The sequence below is a fragment of the Chelonia mydas genome, chromosome 2 (genome assembly GCF_015237465.2).
Source record: "Chelonia mydas isolate rCheMyd1 chromosome 2, rCheMyd1.pri.v2, whole genome shotgun sequence".
NCBI classification, from domain to species: domain Eukaryota; kingdom Metazoa; phylum Chordata; order Testudines; family Cheloniidae; genus Chelonia; species Chelonia mydas.
Window position 1 is genome coordinate 165,837,321 of NC_057850.1, and position 15,411 is coordinate 165,852,731.

At 40.0% G+C, this 15,411-nt stretch overlaps 1 non-coding gene across 1 annotated transcript; it reads left to right on the forward strand.

Moving 5' to 3' along the window:
- The first annotated feature begins 14,696 nt into the window (after positions 1–14,696).
- LOC114019405 lies at positions 14,697–14,798 on the forward strand. The gene has a single exon (XR_003564478.1). It is a non-coding gene; the product is annotated as a U6 spliceosomal RNA (small nuclear RNA).
- The last annotated feature ends 613 nt before the right edge of the window (positions 14,799–15,411 follow it).

Below are 15,411 nucleotides of genomic sequence, written 5' to 3' on the forward strand. Positions count from 1 at the left end.
TTTTATTCGATACTGTGAATAATTAAAAATAACAATTAGAAAAAGCTCTAAGTGAATTGTCAGCTATATAGATAAACCTGGATTGATAACCAAGCTGGAGTGCTAGTTTTTTCTGGCAGGAATATTTTGTAAAGATTTAAGCATTCAAGAGTAGCCAGACTGTTTGGAATGTTAGAATTCCAAGGCAACACAGAGCAGGATACTATTACAAACGTCTCAGAGGCAGCAAGAAATATCTTACTGGCAATGGATAAATCAAAACTGCACTCGGGCCACTTTCCAGCTTCAGGAAAATATGGGACAGTGAGACCAGCTTGTTTGATGAATGATTGGATTATGCCTTTAAACTTTGCCAGGCTTCACTTGTGGTTACTTTTTCAGTTGCTGTATTTTTATTTATGTTTCCTCTATTTGGAACATTGATCATTCAGAACCAAAAAGTTTCAAAAAATTCATGTGAAGCCCATTAGTCCTGCAACAATAAATCCTCATTTAGTATTCCTTGGAGAATGAGTGTATCAGGAAAGTTATATATCCTTTCACAGCAAGAGTTAAAATTAAAATTAAAACAGAATAAGGGTCTATCACAGACTATGTATAATAAATTAGGGTTCTATGCATCTATTTTTCATATAGAGTTTTTAAATGATTTTTTTTAAGTGTATTCACCATTGGCATTATAACAAAAAAGGAAAAAAAGAAAATAACCAATTTCAACTTTGTCCTACCTGATATAGAGGGAATCTCAAAGTTGCCATTGATCTAAAAGTCAAGCCTTTGTAGACCTATTCTTTGTTGTTTTCCTATAGATCTATAGTTGCATTTGAATGAGCATATATTTTAAGGTTTTATGAGGTATAGTTTTTCTTTATATCTTACCATTTTTACCACCTGAAACTTTTCTAGTCGGTTTCCAACAATCTAATTTTGATTGCAATGTAATAAACGCCATTGGAGTAATAGATTTTTTTTTAACGTAAAAGAAGGAAAGGGCCACAGCATGTGGGATCATCAAATAAGGGGATGCTTTCAAATTTGCATTCCTTAATAAAATATTGACTTCAGTACAGCTTATGACGTCTCTCCTGGCCTGATGCATGAGCTATGAAATTAGTTTGTATTGATGAACCAGGTAAAGCCCACAACATATTGGCTTATTGGTCTCAGTCTATCCAATTTAATTTATTTGCAATTCTAAATTGTCTACCGCAGTACTACTGGCTGGGCCCTGTACATGGATTATTTTTAAAAGAAACTGTCCAAAGGATAGTCAGTCCTGCACCCTACTCTTGTTTAATTGTGAGTGGCTTGTTTTGAGTGTGGTCCAGTTTATCTAATGCTATGGTTCTTCGGGAACACCTTGATGAAGAGGTGATTTTTACAGTATTACCTCAGAATATTAAACAACTCTTCCTGAACTCTCCTTTAGACAAGGCAATCCAGAGCCTTGGGCCTGCTGTTAAGAATGCTGTATCACAGACTCCTTCTAATATGTGCTTGGACTCTGTTATACATAGGGCTTGTTTCCACTGCAGAGTTAATGTGGGGTCTAACACAGATATTGCCCCTAAACTGTCTGGTCTGATGTGGTGGTACTTTACATCAAGGCTAGGTGGCCTGCCCTATAGGATAAACTTCAAGTGCTGCTAATATGTGAGCTGGTAACCTGCCCACTTTGCAGTGAGGACACAGGTTAAACCACTCAATGCCTTCCCACAATTCCTCCTGTCTGTCCTCCTGGGCACACAAGTTCTCTCAAAGTTCTCTGGAAGAGAATCATACAGCAGCTCAGTTTACTGCAGTGGCAAGAACCATGGAATATGACCCCACAAGTCCTAACGACATACACCAGTAAGTGCAGAGCCAGTAACTCTGGTATGGCTTTGCAACACATCTGTTTGCACCCAAGCTAGGCTAACCCAGGTGTTGCTCACCTGGGTTAGCTCTGCAGTAATGATATACATTTGATTGTAAAGAATCCCTTGAAAATATGAACTGAATATATTGGATGCAACAGTGTCTGAATTTGCAGAGAGCCTGAAACAGTAGCTGAGGGCTGTGAACAGCCTAGTTCTTTTCAATTGGTGCTTCAGTTGCCAGTAGTGATAGTTAAGTGTTGACATTTAAAGTATTTCAGTGCTCATCAAAACATATAAGACAGAAGAGGAGGTACACCTCTACCCCGATATAACATGAATTCAGATATAATGTGATAAAGCAGCGCTCCGGGGGTGCAGGGCTGCACGCTTCAGTGGATCAAAGCAAGTTCGAAATAACGCGGTTTCACCTACAACACGGTAAGATTTTTTGGCTCCCGAGGACAGCGTTATATTGGGGTAGAGGTGTACCAGGAAAATCTACACAATCTATTGAGTGAAAGCTCATTTTGGGTAGGCCTTTAAAAACATCACACTAGTCTTTTTTATATTCCTGTAGGAGAGTTCCATTCCACAAATTGAGAAGTCTTGCCTTATCACTTTAAGGGCTTTGTAAATTGGTTCCAGAGCTTGAAATGGATGTATTAGTGAACAGGAAGCAAATGCAGTTTGAAGATTTTGCCTCCTCTTCACTCTTTGGCTTGTCCTTTTTAGGAGATTTTGGTATTATTTGCCTCAATACATGATCTCTAGTCTTCAAAATATTTCACTTTCAGAGTTTTTAATCTAGTCAATATGAATATGAAGCCAAACCCAGAAGTCCACTGATGTCATATCATTGAGGTCAACTGGAGTTTTGCCTGATTAAGGACATCAGGATCTGGCCCATCGTAAGTGCCTGAAAATACTGATACCTGAAGAGCTTCTGTGTAGCTCAAAAACTTGTGTTGAGTTGGTCCAATAAAAGATATTACCTCATCCACCTTCCAAAAATATTGCAGTCAGATAGAAACAGAAACAACAACTGTGCATTTAGTGACAAGTTCTACCCTCTCCTGAAGCAGAACTGCATACTCCTGGGGGGAATTCTGCACCACTGTGCATGCACAAAATTCATGTCTCCCACAGATTTTTTTTTTCCTCCACAGAATATAGATTCTGCTGGAGAGGGGCTGCAAGTACACCTTTCACCCACCAGGGGCTGCTGTGGCACCAGAAGAGAGGGCACCCAGCCGGCAGAGAGGGAGGGGGAGAGGCTGCATCTTGAAATTCAAGAGTAAAGGTAGCTCCAATAGCACCCTAACCATGAGGACAGTTTTTGCATAGGTCTGGCATATGACCCAAAATAGATGGCACAGAAACAGCCTGCCTCTAATAAATATCAACATGCACACCTTACATTTTCCTTCACCTATCATCAACCAAGCACCTCACTACAATTATTTTTCCATACCCAGATTTGAAATAAGATTGATGTGAGCCAAGAAATCTGCGGATTTGAAGTGTAACTGGCATTGATCCATTACCATCCACTCAAATACTTTCTCTGGAAATAGAGACTACAGACAGGCTAGCAATTAGTAAGGTTAACATCAGTCTCACCACTGCTTGTTCACCATAACTGGCATTTTGCCCTTTTGATGAATGGAGCCACTCATCCTCATCATTATATGTTGATCAAGGTAGGTATCAAAGATAGGTTATTCAGTTAATCAAGCATTCCTATTAGCTGAAAAACCACTAAAATTCCAAGTGCTTTATAATTGTAAAATAGTCTCCTTGTAATTGATAATCTATCAATTGATTATCCCTTGAATAAATATTTTATTGCTTCAAAAGCTTTAGCTCGTCAGTATGGTAGGAACTGGGGCTAGTCAATTTATTCATATGCAAATGAATTTATCTTGGCATGCTGTCTTTTCATACTATTGAGTCCTATATTACGTACCACCATATTGGTTTTATTTTCTAACAACTGAAAGCCTATTGGATAGGATTGCCAGTTGCAATTATCTCTAAATGTTTTCACCTGATGACAGTCCAGTCAAGATATTAAATATTCATTATGTTAAAAACAATCTGTCACAATAACGGTTTTTCGGGTTTCTTTTTTTCTTATTGCTTACTGAGGTATGATATATGGAACTGATTATTTTCTATATAGAGAATTTTTTTCCTTAAACTCCAAGAGAACTTCAGCATTAGACTCTTACAGAAATCACAAACCATTTTTTTGAGAATTTTTTTTGTAGCTTATATAATTATACATGACTTGTCTCATACTTTTATTGTTTGCAGAATCTTAGAAATTAACAGACTTCAAGATATTGATACTCTAGCCTTGCCCTAACTTAGCAATTCTCATCCCCTTTCACGTGTTTTATGTAGAGATTTCCTCAGAATTGGGCCCTTCAGCGTGAAGGCACTGCACACACCCTGCTCCCCATCTTTCATGCACAGTGAAACTACACCAGTTACTCCAGGGGAGAATTCTGAATCAAAACATTAAAAATTCTGTGCCAAACATTAAAAATTCTGCACACCAATTTAAAAATTCTGCATATTTTATTTGTCAAAATAACACAGTATAATCCTGCCAGTTTCACTTAGTTTGGTAATTTATTTCAAAATACCTGTCAGTAACTATGTCTCTAACAATAGAGACCAAAAAAAAAAAAAGGGTCAGGAAATGATTTTTTGACAAATAGATTCCTTACTAGGCATACTAATACAGAACTTTGAGTAATTAATTTGAACTGCAATACAGAACTATATTTCCTGCCCCACTCAGAAGCTGTGCAAAGACTTGGGGGAGTCAGGGGTAATGGAGGAGCTGAGGGAGAGGGAAGGAGTCTGGGAGTGAACCTGGAAGGTTGTTGGGTGTGGGTGGGATAAGTATGGAATGGGTTGCGGGGGGGGGGTTGTTAGGGAGTTGGGGGGCTTCCCCATACAGACCCCTAGCCTCTCCCATTCAGTTAGACACATCTGCCCCTGAACCCACCGTCCCCATGTGGCCCTACACCCTCCTCCCCCCTGTCCATGTGTGGCCATGCACCCTAGCCCCTATCTCCATGTGGCCCTGAAGCCTCCCTCCCATTCAGTTCCTGGGTCAATGCTGTCACCGCACTAGTTCCTAACCCCATGCCCCAATCTGTCCCCCCAGCTAGCCCTTCTGAACCTCAGTCTGTGACGCCCCTCAGCATCCCCGTGTACCCCGCTCCATCTGTCCCATGCCTCCTCACCCGGCTCTGCTGCTATAACTAGGCAAGCGAGTGATCCTGAGGCAAAACTGTTGCTTAAACATTTTTTTTTAAAAAATCACTGATCAGTTAAAGTAACTAATTTCAACTAATGTTTTCACTGAAACAATTTAAAAACAAGTTAACCAAAACATTAGGGCTATCAAGTGATATAAAAAACATAATTGTGATTAATTGCGCGATTAAATAAATTAATGATTAATTGCACTGTTAATCAATAATAGAATACAATTTATTTAAATATTTTTGGATATTTTCTACATTTTTCAAATATATTGATTTCAATTACAACACAGAATACAACATGTACAGTGCTCACTTTATATTATGTTTCATTACAAATATTTGCACTGTAAAAAACCCAAAATAAATAGTATTTTTCAATTCACCTAATACAAGTACTTTAGTGCAATCTGTTTATCATGAAAGTTGAGCTTACACATGTAGAATTATGTACAAAAAATAACTGCACTCAAACCTAAAACAATGTAAAACTTTAGAGCCTACAAGTCCACACAGTCCTACTTCTTGTTCAGCCAATCACGCAGACAAACTAATTTGTTTACATTTGCAGGAGATAATGCTGCCCACTTCTTGTTTACAATGTCACCTGAAAGTAAGAACAGACATTTGCATGACACCGTTGTAGCCAGCGTTACAAGATATTTACTCGTCAGATGCACTAACAATTCATATGTCCCTTCAGGCTTTCACTGCCATTCCAGAGGACATGCATCCATGCTGATGACTGGTTCTGTTTGATAACGATCCAAGTGGTGTGGACTGATGCATGTTCATTTTCATTATCTGAGTCAGATGCCACCAGCAGAAGGTAGATTTTCTTTTTTGGTGGTTTGGGTTCTGTAGTTTCTGCATTGGAGTGTTGCTCTTTTAACTCTTCTGAAAGCATGTTTGACACCTCCTCCCCCTCAGATTTTGGAAGGCACTTCAGATTCTTAAACCTTGGGTCGAGTGCTGTAGCTATCTTTAGAAATTTCACAATGGTACCTTCTTTGCGTTTTGTCAAATCTGCAGTGAAAGTGTTCTTAAAATGAACAACATGTGCTGGATCATCATCCCGAGACTGCCATAACATGAAATATATGGCAGAATGTGGGTAAAACAGAGCAGGAGACATGTAATTCTCCCCCAAGAAGTTCAGTCACAAATTTAATTAACACTTTTTTTTTTTTTTTATTAAATGAGCATCATCAGCATGTCCTCTGGAATGGTGGCCGAAGCATGAAGGCACATACGAATGTTTAGCATATCTGGCACCTAAATACCTTGCAATGCCGGCTACAACAGTGCCGTGAGAATGCCTATTATTTACAATTTCACCTGAAACGGAGAACAAGGGGGCAGCATTTTCTCCTGTAAATGTAAACAAACTTGTTTGTCTGAGCAATTGGCTGAACAAGAATTAGGAATGAGTGGATTTGTAGGCTCTAAAGTTTTACATTTTTTTGGTTTTGTTACATAACTGCACTCAGAAACAAAACAATCTACATTTGTAAGTTGCACTTTCATGATAAAGAGTTTGCTCTACAGTACTTGTATGAGGTGAACTAAAAATTTTATTTCTTGTTTATCATTTTTACAGTGCAAATATTTGTAATAAAAATAATATAAAGTGAACATTGTACACGTGGTATTCTGTGTTGTAACTGAAATCAATATATTTGAAAAATGTAGAAAAACATCCAAAATATTTAATAAATTTCAGTTGGTATTCTGTTTAACAGTGTGATTAAAAGTGCGATTAAATTAATCACAATTAATTTTTTTAAGTTAATCGCGTGAGTTAACTGAGATTAGTCAACAGCCTTATAAAACATACATAAGCTCACCCATATTACATTAGCAGAAGTAAACAGTGTTATGCAATTTCCCCCCTGTGGGAAATCTTCAGGATCTGACAGTTGCTCTGTGGCTTCTATCAAAAATATAGTGTCTGGTTACCATGTTTAGTATCCTGAAAGCTCTGAGAGATATATAAACAGAATAAAACCAACTGTGTAGCCTATATGTCTTTTCCACTAAACATAAATAGGGCCAGTCACTGGTGGGGCAAGAACATGCGAGACTGCACAATTACCTAATCAAAACAGATTTATATAGAACCAAAACCCTGGATCCAAACACCCCCAATTCCCTTGCAGGATCAGGGCCCTAATTAGTTACTGTGTCCCCATCACCATAATATCTAAGCACTTAGATTTCCAGCTACCCTAGAAATCTCTCTGCATTCACAATACTTTTTTATGCAGGAAAAAACACAAGGCAAAATAATTAATTTTAATTTGTGAAATATTCCTTAAATGTCAAAGAATCAGAATATAGGAAGATTAGCTCAATGCAACATCACAAGTTTTATATTTGTTAGTGGAAAAATAAATCAAACTTCAAAAATTTTAAATTTCCTTAACTAAAAGTTAGTGAAGGGCTCTTAAAACATGCAATTTAGACAACTTTTAAAATAAGCCTGATTAATTCACCATTTTAAAAATAACCACTTAAAAATACAGAAGTTAATGAAACCTGAAGTTCATTTGTTGCTGACAGCTACTTTGAAGCTTGTGGAGAGATTCTGTATATAGAGTACTTCTGCTGACATTCTTTTTAGTTTCTCTCACTTTCCAGAGCCTAATCAGGGAGGGGAAGTATTTAGAAATGTTCTGGTGAAAATAATAGACTAAAGTCCTCCTGTTGGCATGGAGACAGGAATAAAATGAATGCATTGCAATGGAAAATTTGGCAAAAAAGTATTTTCAGCATACTTTGGTGGGCGGCCTTGTTAAAAATTGTAATCTGTTGTCTTCCATTAAAGCATCCCAGCTTTCAGGGACATCATTTCTGGTTTGTGTACTTTACTTTTACTTCTATCATTTTTGTTTTAGTGGTAATCTAAAGCACAACTAATCTCTGACTAGTAATTTGAGTAATTTTATAACTCATCATGCTCACTACAAACCTAAAGGGTCCATCATGAATGCTGCTCTTGTTAACACAGAGCAGATTTACTACCAACTGTTCTTTTTTTGGTGAAAGATACCTGCTGCTTCCTTGGGGATTTTTTTTCTTTTGAACATTCCTACCTTTGAGCAGGCTCTGCCCCCTCCTCCCCCTAATTATCTGCATTGCTTCCTTCTGAGGTGACTCATCACATTACTTTTGGCTGGAGACCCCTCCCCACAATTCTTAGACTAGTGTAAAAAATTGTTTTGCATAGGGTACCCTACCACATTTCTTATTTATGAAACATAATACGCCTTAGACTGCATCCTGTGCAGTATGTGGTGTAATAAGTGAGAATTTATCACCCTGGTTACTGCTAAATGATACCTGTCAGCAGGACTTCTCCCTGATAGAGCCTTGCAACCTGACCTGATGGGACCCAACAACCTGTATCTGTTCAGGTCAGGTCTGAAAACAACCCAACGCTCTTGGACTTGGGTTGGGTCATCTCTGATCACCTTCTCCTGCCCTTGGGGTTGGTGCAGCAGCAGCTGCATGCCCTGCTCCTGCCAGCTGCCACCACATTGCTAAACTATGTGTGCCAACAAGTCACAGTGCCTCTTACTCTGCAGCGTGCAGAGCTCAGTAAGGTAGTGGTGCCTGGGGGATCCGGCCAGGTTGAGGCGACTAGAGATGGATCACAGGCACAGGGCCTGGGAGCAGGAAGCCCTCACTAGGACAAGTCCCACAGATAAGGTGGCAGCAGCACTGACACAGGTTGTGGGGGAAGCGTTGGGGTCAGATCAGTTTTTAAAATGACTGGACACTCTCAGATCGGGTTTGGGTTAGCTGTGCTCATGTCAGGCTGGGCTTTACATTGGGACTGTCAAGGTTCCTTCCCCACTCTGAACTCTAGGGTACAGATGTGGGGACCTGCATGAAAACCTCCTAAGCTTACTTTTACCAGCTTAGGTTAAAACTTCCCCAAGGTACAAATTAATTTTATCCTTTGCCCCTGGATCCACTGCCACCACCAAACTTTAACTGGGTTTACTGGGAAACATAGTTTGGACACGTCTTTCCCCCCAAAATCCTCCCAACCCTTGCACCCCACTTCCTGGGGAAGGTTTGATAAAAATCCTCACCAATTTGCATAGGTGACCACAGACCCAAACCCTTGGATCTTAGAACAATGAAAAAACATTCAGTTTTCTTACAAGAAGACTTTTAATAGAAGTAAAGGAATCACCTCTGTAAAATGAGGATGGTAGATACCTTACAGGGTAATTAGATTCAGAACAGAGAATCCCTCTAGGCAAAACCTTAAGTTACAAAAAAGACACACAGACAGGAATAGTCATTCTATTCAGCACAGTTCTTTTCTCAGCCATTTAAAGAAATCATAATCTAACACATGCCTAGCTAGATTACTTACTAAAGTTCTAAGACTCCATTCCTGTTCTATCCCCGGCAAAAGCAGCAAACAGACAGACTCAGACCCTTGGTTTCTCTTCCTCCTCCCAGCTTTTGAAAGTATCTTGTCTCCTCATTGGTCATTTTGGTTGGGTGCCAGCGAGGTTACCTTTAGCTTCTTAACCCTTTACAGGTGAGAGAATTTTTCCTCTGGCCAGGAGGGATTTTAAAGGGGTTTACCCTTCCCTTTATATTTATGACAGGGACCAACCAGACCTCTGATCCCTGGTGCTCCTAAAAATACTTCTGAAGACCTTTAGAATGAAACATCAGTGTCAGGTATTTTCAAAACCATTTCCAGGAAATAGTTGAGGAGAATACTGCTTGGCTCTCCCTTTCTGACTTCCCACTACACATATGTTTGTTTGCAAAGTGGTACAATTGCCCTCCTCCTGGTTATGATTTTTTTAAATGGAAAAGCAAACAAATAGATTCTCCAGGCCCTCACCCCTCCTCTCTATGATCAAACTAGGGTTGGGGAGATATGAAATTAAGAGGTGGGAATTTTTGTGGAAGTCTCTTGTTAAAAAAGTTGGTAGCTCTTCACTGGATTGAAAATCATTACCATGTGAGCCAATGGCCACGATGGGCTATGTTAAAGAAGTTGAAGACCAGTTTTATAGTGGCCTGAAGTCTACATTATCACCCTTCTAGCTAGCCGAAGCTGATCAAGGATTAAATGGATTTGAGGACTGAATTACCTTCTCATCCCATAGATAGTATCTGTCAGAGTTCAAGCACAATGATGCATTCATTCCTCTCAGGAAAACTTCTACTAGTAAATTTAGTTTAATCTTTCACTGGAGCACAGAACTGTTTTTCAAAAGCAATTGTAGTGACACTGAATGAACTCATATTTAGTATCTGAACATCAGTTTGGTCACTTCAGCTTTCCACTGGCGTTTTCCTTTGTAAATATGCTGGATACGATGGCTCCACCCGGTAATAACTCCAGACTCTAAAGGTGACTGATCATAAATGGTGGAGAGACACCATCTAGTGGTTTAATGTTTAAAACTCATGTTCTTCAATGAGTGCAGTAGCCAATGCTCTGCATTTTATATTGATTGAGTAAAGGAAGAGAGAGATGGCTCAGTATGTTTGGCTTTACGGGGGAGAGGGCGAGTATGCTTGTTTCCTTACCGGGTTTAGCAGGTTTTGGGATTCTATGCATCCAATTTCTTATTACAAGCATATCAATACTTTTCAACTGTAATTGATGTCAGATGTATGTTAATGCAGATTCTGTTCTTACATACTAGAACATTTTCCAACAGGTGTTTCTACTATCAGAGTATATATGAAAATTACTTTATTCCTCCTATTAGGCTTGGTAGAAGTGACACTCAGCATGTAATGGTCTAATGGATTTTAGAAAAACCACAGAAATTACAGACAGAATCGGTACTGGAACATCTATTCTATTCCCCAGCTAATACAGTTTCATCCCTTGAGGTACATTAATAGTGCTTTAAAAAAATCACAGAAAGTGATGTTCCTATACAAACATTCCTATTAAACATGGCTGGTTTCCTGATTAGAGAGAGACCAGTTGGATCCACTCCAGTCTAAGTCCAGTTTGTTTTAGATGAAGAATCGAATTTGACACAATTATATGTTCTTGAAAATCCTTGTAACAACTTTCAAGGAAAGTCCCATTGTGGTTAAAAAATCAAAAAGCATTGGGGTGTGAGATGGGCATGAATTATAACTGCTGCCAGGGTAAAAGCCTTTTTGTTGATCTGTGGCAGTAGTATTGTAATCTAGAGCACATTACCCTGTGAGTTGCCTCATTTAAAAAGAAATCTGCAAACAATTCTTACTATAATGCAGGGCTGGTAGCATCGCCCATCATGAAGGTAATTAAGACACTTTCCATGGTAAGACCCTGTTTTCAATTGCTTAAGTTTGCCAAACTTAAGCCATTTGGGCTGAAATTTTCAATGCCAGGTTGTCTGCCTCAGGCTGACTTTAAAAAAAAAAATGCAGTCAAAATAGTTCAGACATTCCTGGGAAGGAGGCTAGGGAAAAATATATAGGTTTTGCCTGTGCTAAAAAATTCTGGGAAGTTTTTTGTTGTTGTTGTTGAGAAGCTCTAGAACACCTTGCTTTACAGAAGGGACTTGAAATTTGGGTGGGAGATGACCTTTTTTGTCAGAGATGTGCCTTTTGCCACCCATGTGAAAATCCACGTAAATTTGGACAAATTATAAGCCTTTGAAAAATAACAGTTTGCACATGCTCACTAGAGCCTCACCACTGGAATCTCCAAAGACTCCATCTGCATTAGCCATGCTCCAGCTCAGGGCTGAGCAAGACTTTTCCCTGCAATTACAACTCTGGGCTGCAGCAGGCTATGCCAAGGCTAAGCAGTGGAACCAAAAGTAGGGAGCCTACATCTTCTGTGCTCTCAGTGTTCACTTGATGATGTCCAGCAGCATCGGAGGAAGAAGCTGCTTGACTCAAATGCAGAGGAAACAGGCAGACAAGGTGGGCCAAAATAAATTGGGACAAGGAGGCTGGAGGGATGGGGTCTTAAAGCAGAGAGGGTGGACACTAGGACTGACTGAGCAAGGAAAATGGGACTGAAATCAGATGGGGACCCAAGATAGGAGACTGGGACTAGCTGGACAAGGAGACTGAAACTAGGAATGGGTCAGGTGTAGAGAGGAGACAGATTTGGTGAGCGTGGGGATAAACTGGGATTTACTGAAGAACGACACTGGGACAATGAGCCGGTGGGCACTGAGATTGGACCAAGAGCCTGGGGAGGGAGATTGGGACTGGGAACTGTGATCATGTAACTAAAGACTCTCTTAATACACAAAAAGGAACTAAATTTAGGTAGCACAATCTTAATTCTTGCATTTCCTAACTGTCAAGTGCTTGATTTTTGCATCCTTAATGTTCTTTTCACCTCATTTTTCTATGTGTGATTTTAATGAAAATAATGAAACTTTGATTTCACCCATGTTCTGAGTGAGCAACCAATACAGTAAAATGGAAATTATTCCTCTCTCTACTGTTGCTAGATTCACAAGGGGGAACACAGGTGTTGCAATGCCTAACTTTCAGGTGCTCAGCTGCCTAGTGGAATTCACAACCCCAAGTTAGGCACCCAGCCTCCCCTTCCATGTATAGGAAAAGTTAGGGCCCTAAAAAAAGCGATTCACAGAAGCCAGCAAGCTGAGTGGGCAGCTACTTAAACTAGCCAGTAGGAAAGAAACAGCACGCAGAGGAATGTGGCCTAAGCGCTGTTCCTCAAAGGTGCACAGCTGTGAACCTTCTCCTGCAGTTAGATGCCGAAACCAGGGTCAGTCCTTTCTCACAAAAAACCTAGGAGGTGGAACTTTCTCTTTACACCCAGGCCTCTGTGTAAATCACAGTTTTATGGAGAACATGGAAATTGTGAAAATCCCCCCAACCTGTGATCTTTTATTTATATATAGTTTTAAAATGTCTACAACAAAGTCTTGAATACAAAAGATACCTTAGCTAGTCAATTTCAAGGATAGAATGAGTTTTACAGCTAACTTTAGTCAACTTCAAGGATGGCTGTCCATGTACTGATTGAGCCACTTAAATGTAACTTATTTGGGTCTTCAAGTCAATGCAGTACACTAGTAGCCATAATATAGCTGAGCTGTTTCCCTAGTTTTAACTCCACTATTTTTTGCTTAGTGAGTCCTCTCTTACATTGTGTGCAAGTCTTAGGGTTTGTGCACGCTCCCACTTATGCTGGTATAATTTATGTTGCTCAGGGCTGTGAAAAAGGCACACCCCCTCCCCAATGACACAAGTTACACTGCCCTAACCTCCAGTGTGGACAACGCTCTGTTGGCGGAAGAGTTCCTGGGAAAATAGCTACCACCTCTCACAGAAGTGGCTTTATTATACTGACGGGAGAGCTCTCTCCCATAGGCATACAGAGTCTTCACCAGACACGCTGGTGTAGAGCTTTGAATACAGACTAGCCCTTAAATATCATTCACAGAGAGACTGATTTATGATTACTCCTTTTGCCAACTGTAGCAATTCAGACAGGCTTCCTGGTACACTGTCTTTTAGGCCAAAAAGTAGCCATATACATGTAATTTACCTTCACTAACTTGCATAAAGAGAAAAGCATTCCCAGCCGGATTATATAATCCAGATGCAATATCCTTGTAAATCTATTGAAAGATGGTAAGCAAGGTACTTCTGCACTTTAGTGTTCTCTTAAAAGCCTTCCTTTTTGCTTTCATTTGTAGCTGATTCCCACTGTAAAACATTAGGGGAAACTTTTTCTAAAGGACTCTACATAAAAGCAAAACACATTACATCATAATAGAGGATCCTATTATTCTGCAACCTCGTAGGAAGTGGATTAAGCTAACTCAGACAAAGACATTCTGGAATGAGAGTGTTTCCTGGGGAATTAGTCTAGAATAGTTTTTCTGGAATAGCTATTGTGACAAAGTCCCGAGCCTGTATTGGTGGTTTCCTGCACTTCTGGGCGGTTTCAGTGGCCTCAGAAACACGATAAGGCCCCAGTGTGACCTCCCTTTCTCAGTGTAGTGGCAAGCGTTACAGCCGATTGAGTTACTTTCATCACCGGCCAGTATGGGAGATGGGAAGGGGGGACACCCCACAGTCTCTGTTGCTCCGTAGAGCTCAGTAGGCACAGTTCGGCCTCCTGCCTGGACTGAGTCCTGCTTCCCTTCTCCAGGGGATCTCTGTAGAGTATGGGAGGGGTGGGGGGGAAGGGAGAAAACCCAGGCCCGCCCTCTACTCTGGGTTCCAGCCCAGGGGCCCTAATGGTAGCAGCCATTGGTGGCTTTCCCTTCACCATTGACTCTGCTTTGATTCCCTGGGCCACTCCCCCCATGGTCCCCTTTTCCTAGCTTTACCCTTACCTCAGGATTTAGCAGTGCTTCCTCTCCTCCAGCTCCTTTCACCTCTGCCTCCTGGAGGGCACTGAAAGGAGAGCTTTTAAACAGTATAAACGGGACCTTGATTGGTTCCAGCTGTCTCCATTAGCCTAACAGCCTTAACTGGTTAATTGGCTTTAGGTGTCTTAATTGGCCTGGAGTAGCCTTTGTTTGGCTATCCAGGGAACAAGGCCTTCTCATTCTGAAGGCTGATATACCTGCCTTCCAGCACATATACTAAAATTGGAATGATACAGAGAAGATTAGCATGGCCCCTACGCAAGGATGACACGCAAATTCGTGAAGCACTCTCTTATATTCTTCTAGTCTGAATCTGTCACACTATTTAGATAAATTTCCAAGTGTAGACAGACCTTTTGAATATTTTTTTAAAAAATGGGGTCCACAGGGTTCCAATTCCTTTCTTGAGGACATTACTGTGATATAACTGTTCCAATTTACCTTTGGACACATAACCCATGTCACAGTCAATCATCTCATAGTAATGCCTATAATTGTGAGGAGTTTTGTTTTATATTTACCCCTAAATTTTCAAGTCAGAATGCAGGTATTTGGCAACTTCAAAGAACAATAACTCCTTATACTGCTTTGCAAATTTATCACTAAACTGAAGTTCAATTCTAATCTTACCTATATGAATCACTAGGTTGATTGAAAATCAGTCACATGCAGTGATGAAAGTCTGCAGAGGAGGTGTGAAACAAATCCTTTGTAGCTCAACAGCTCCATGTGTGTAAAGTCTTAAACTACCTTATGTTTGTTTAGCATCCATCCCTGTTTAGTAGTTACCCTCTATAAAGGTGCTCCTTTATCTTGCAAGGCAGAGGGAAAGTAATTTGAATGTAATAAAAGGGCTTCGCCTTTAAAAAGCCATCCTTAATTGAAAGCTGTAGGGAAAGTAATTAAATCTAA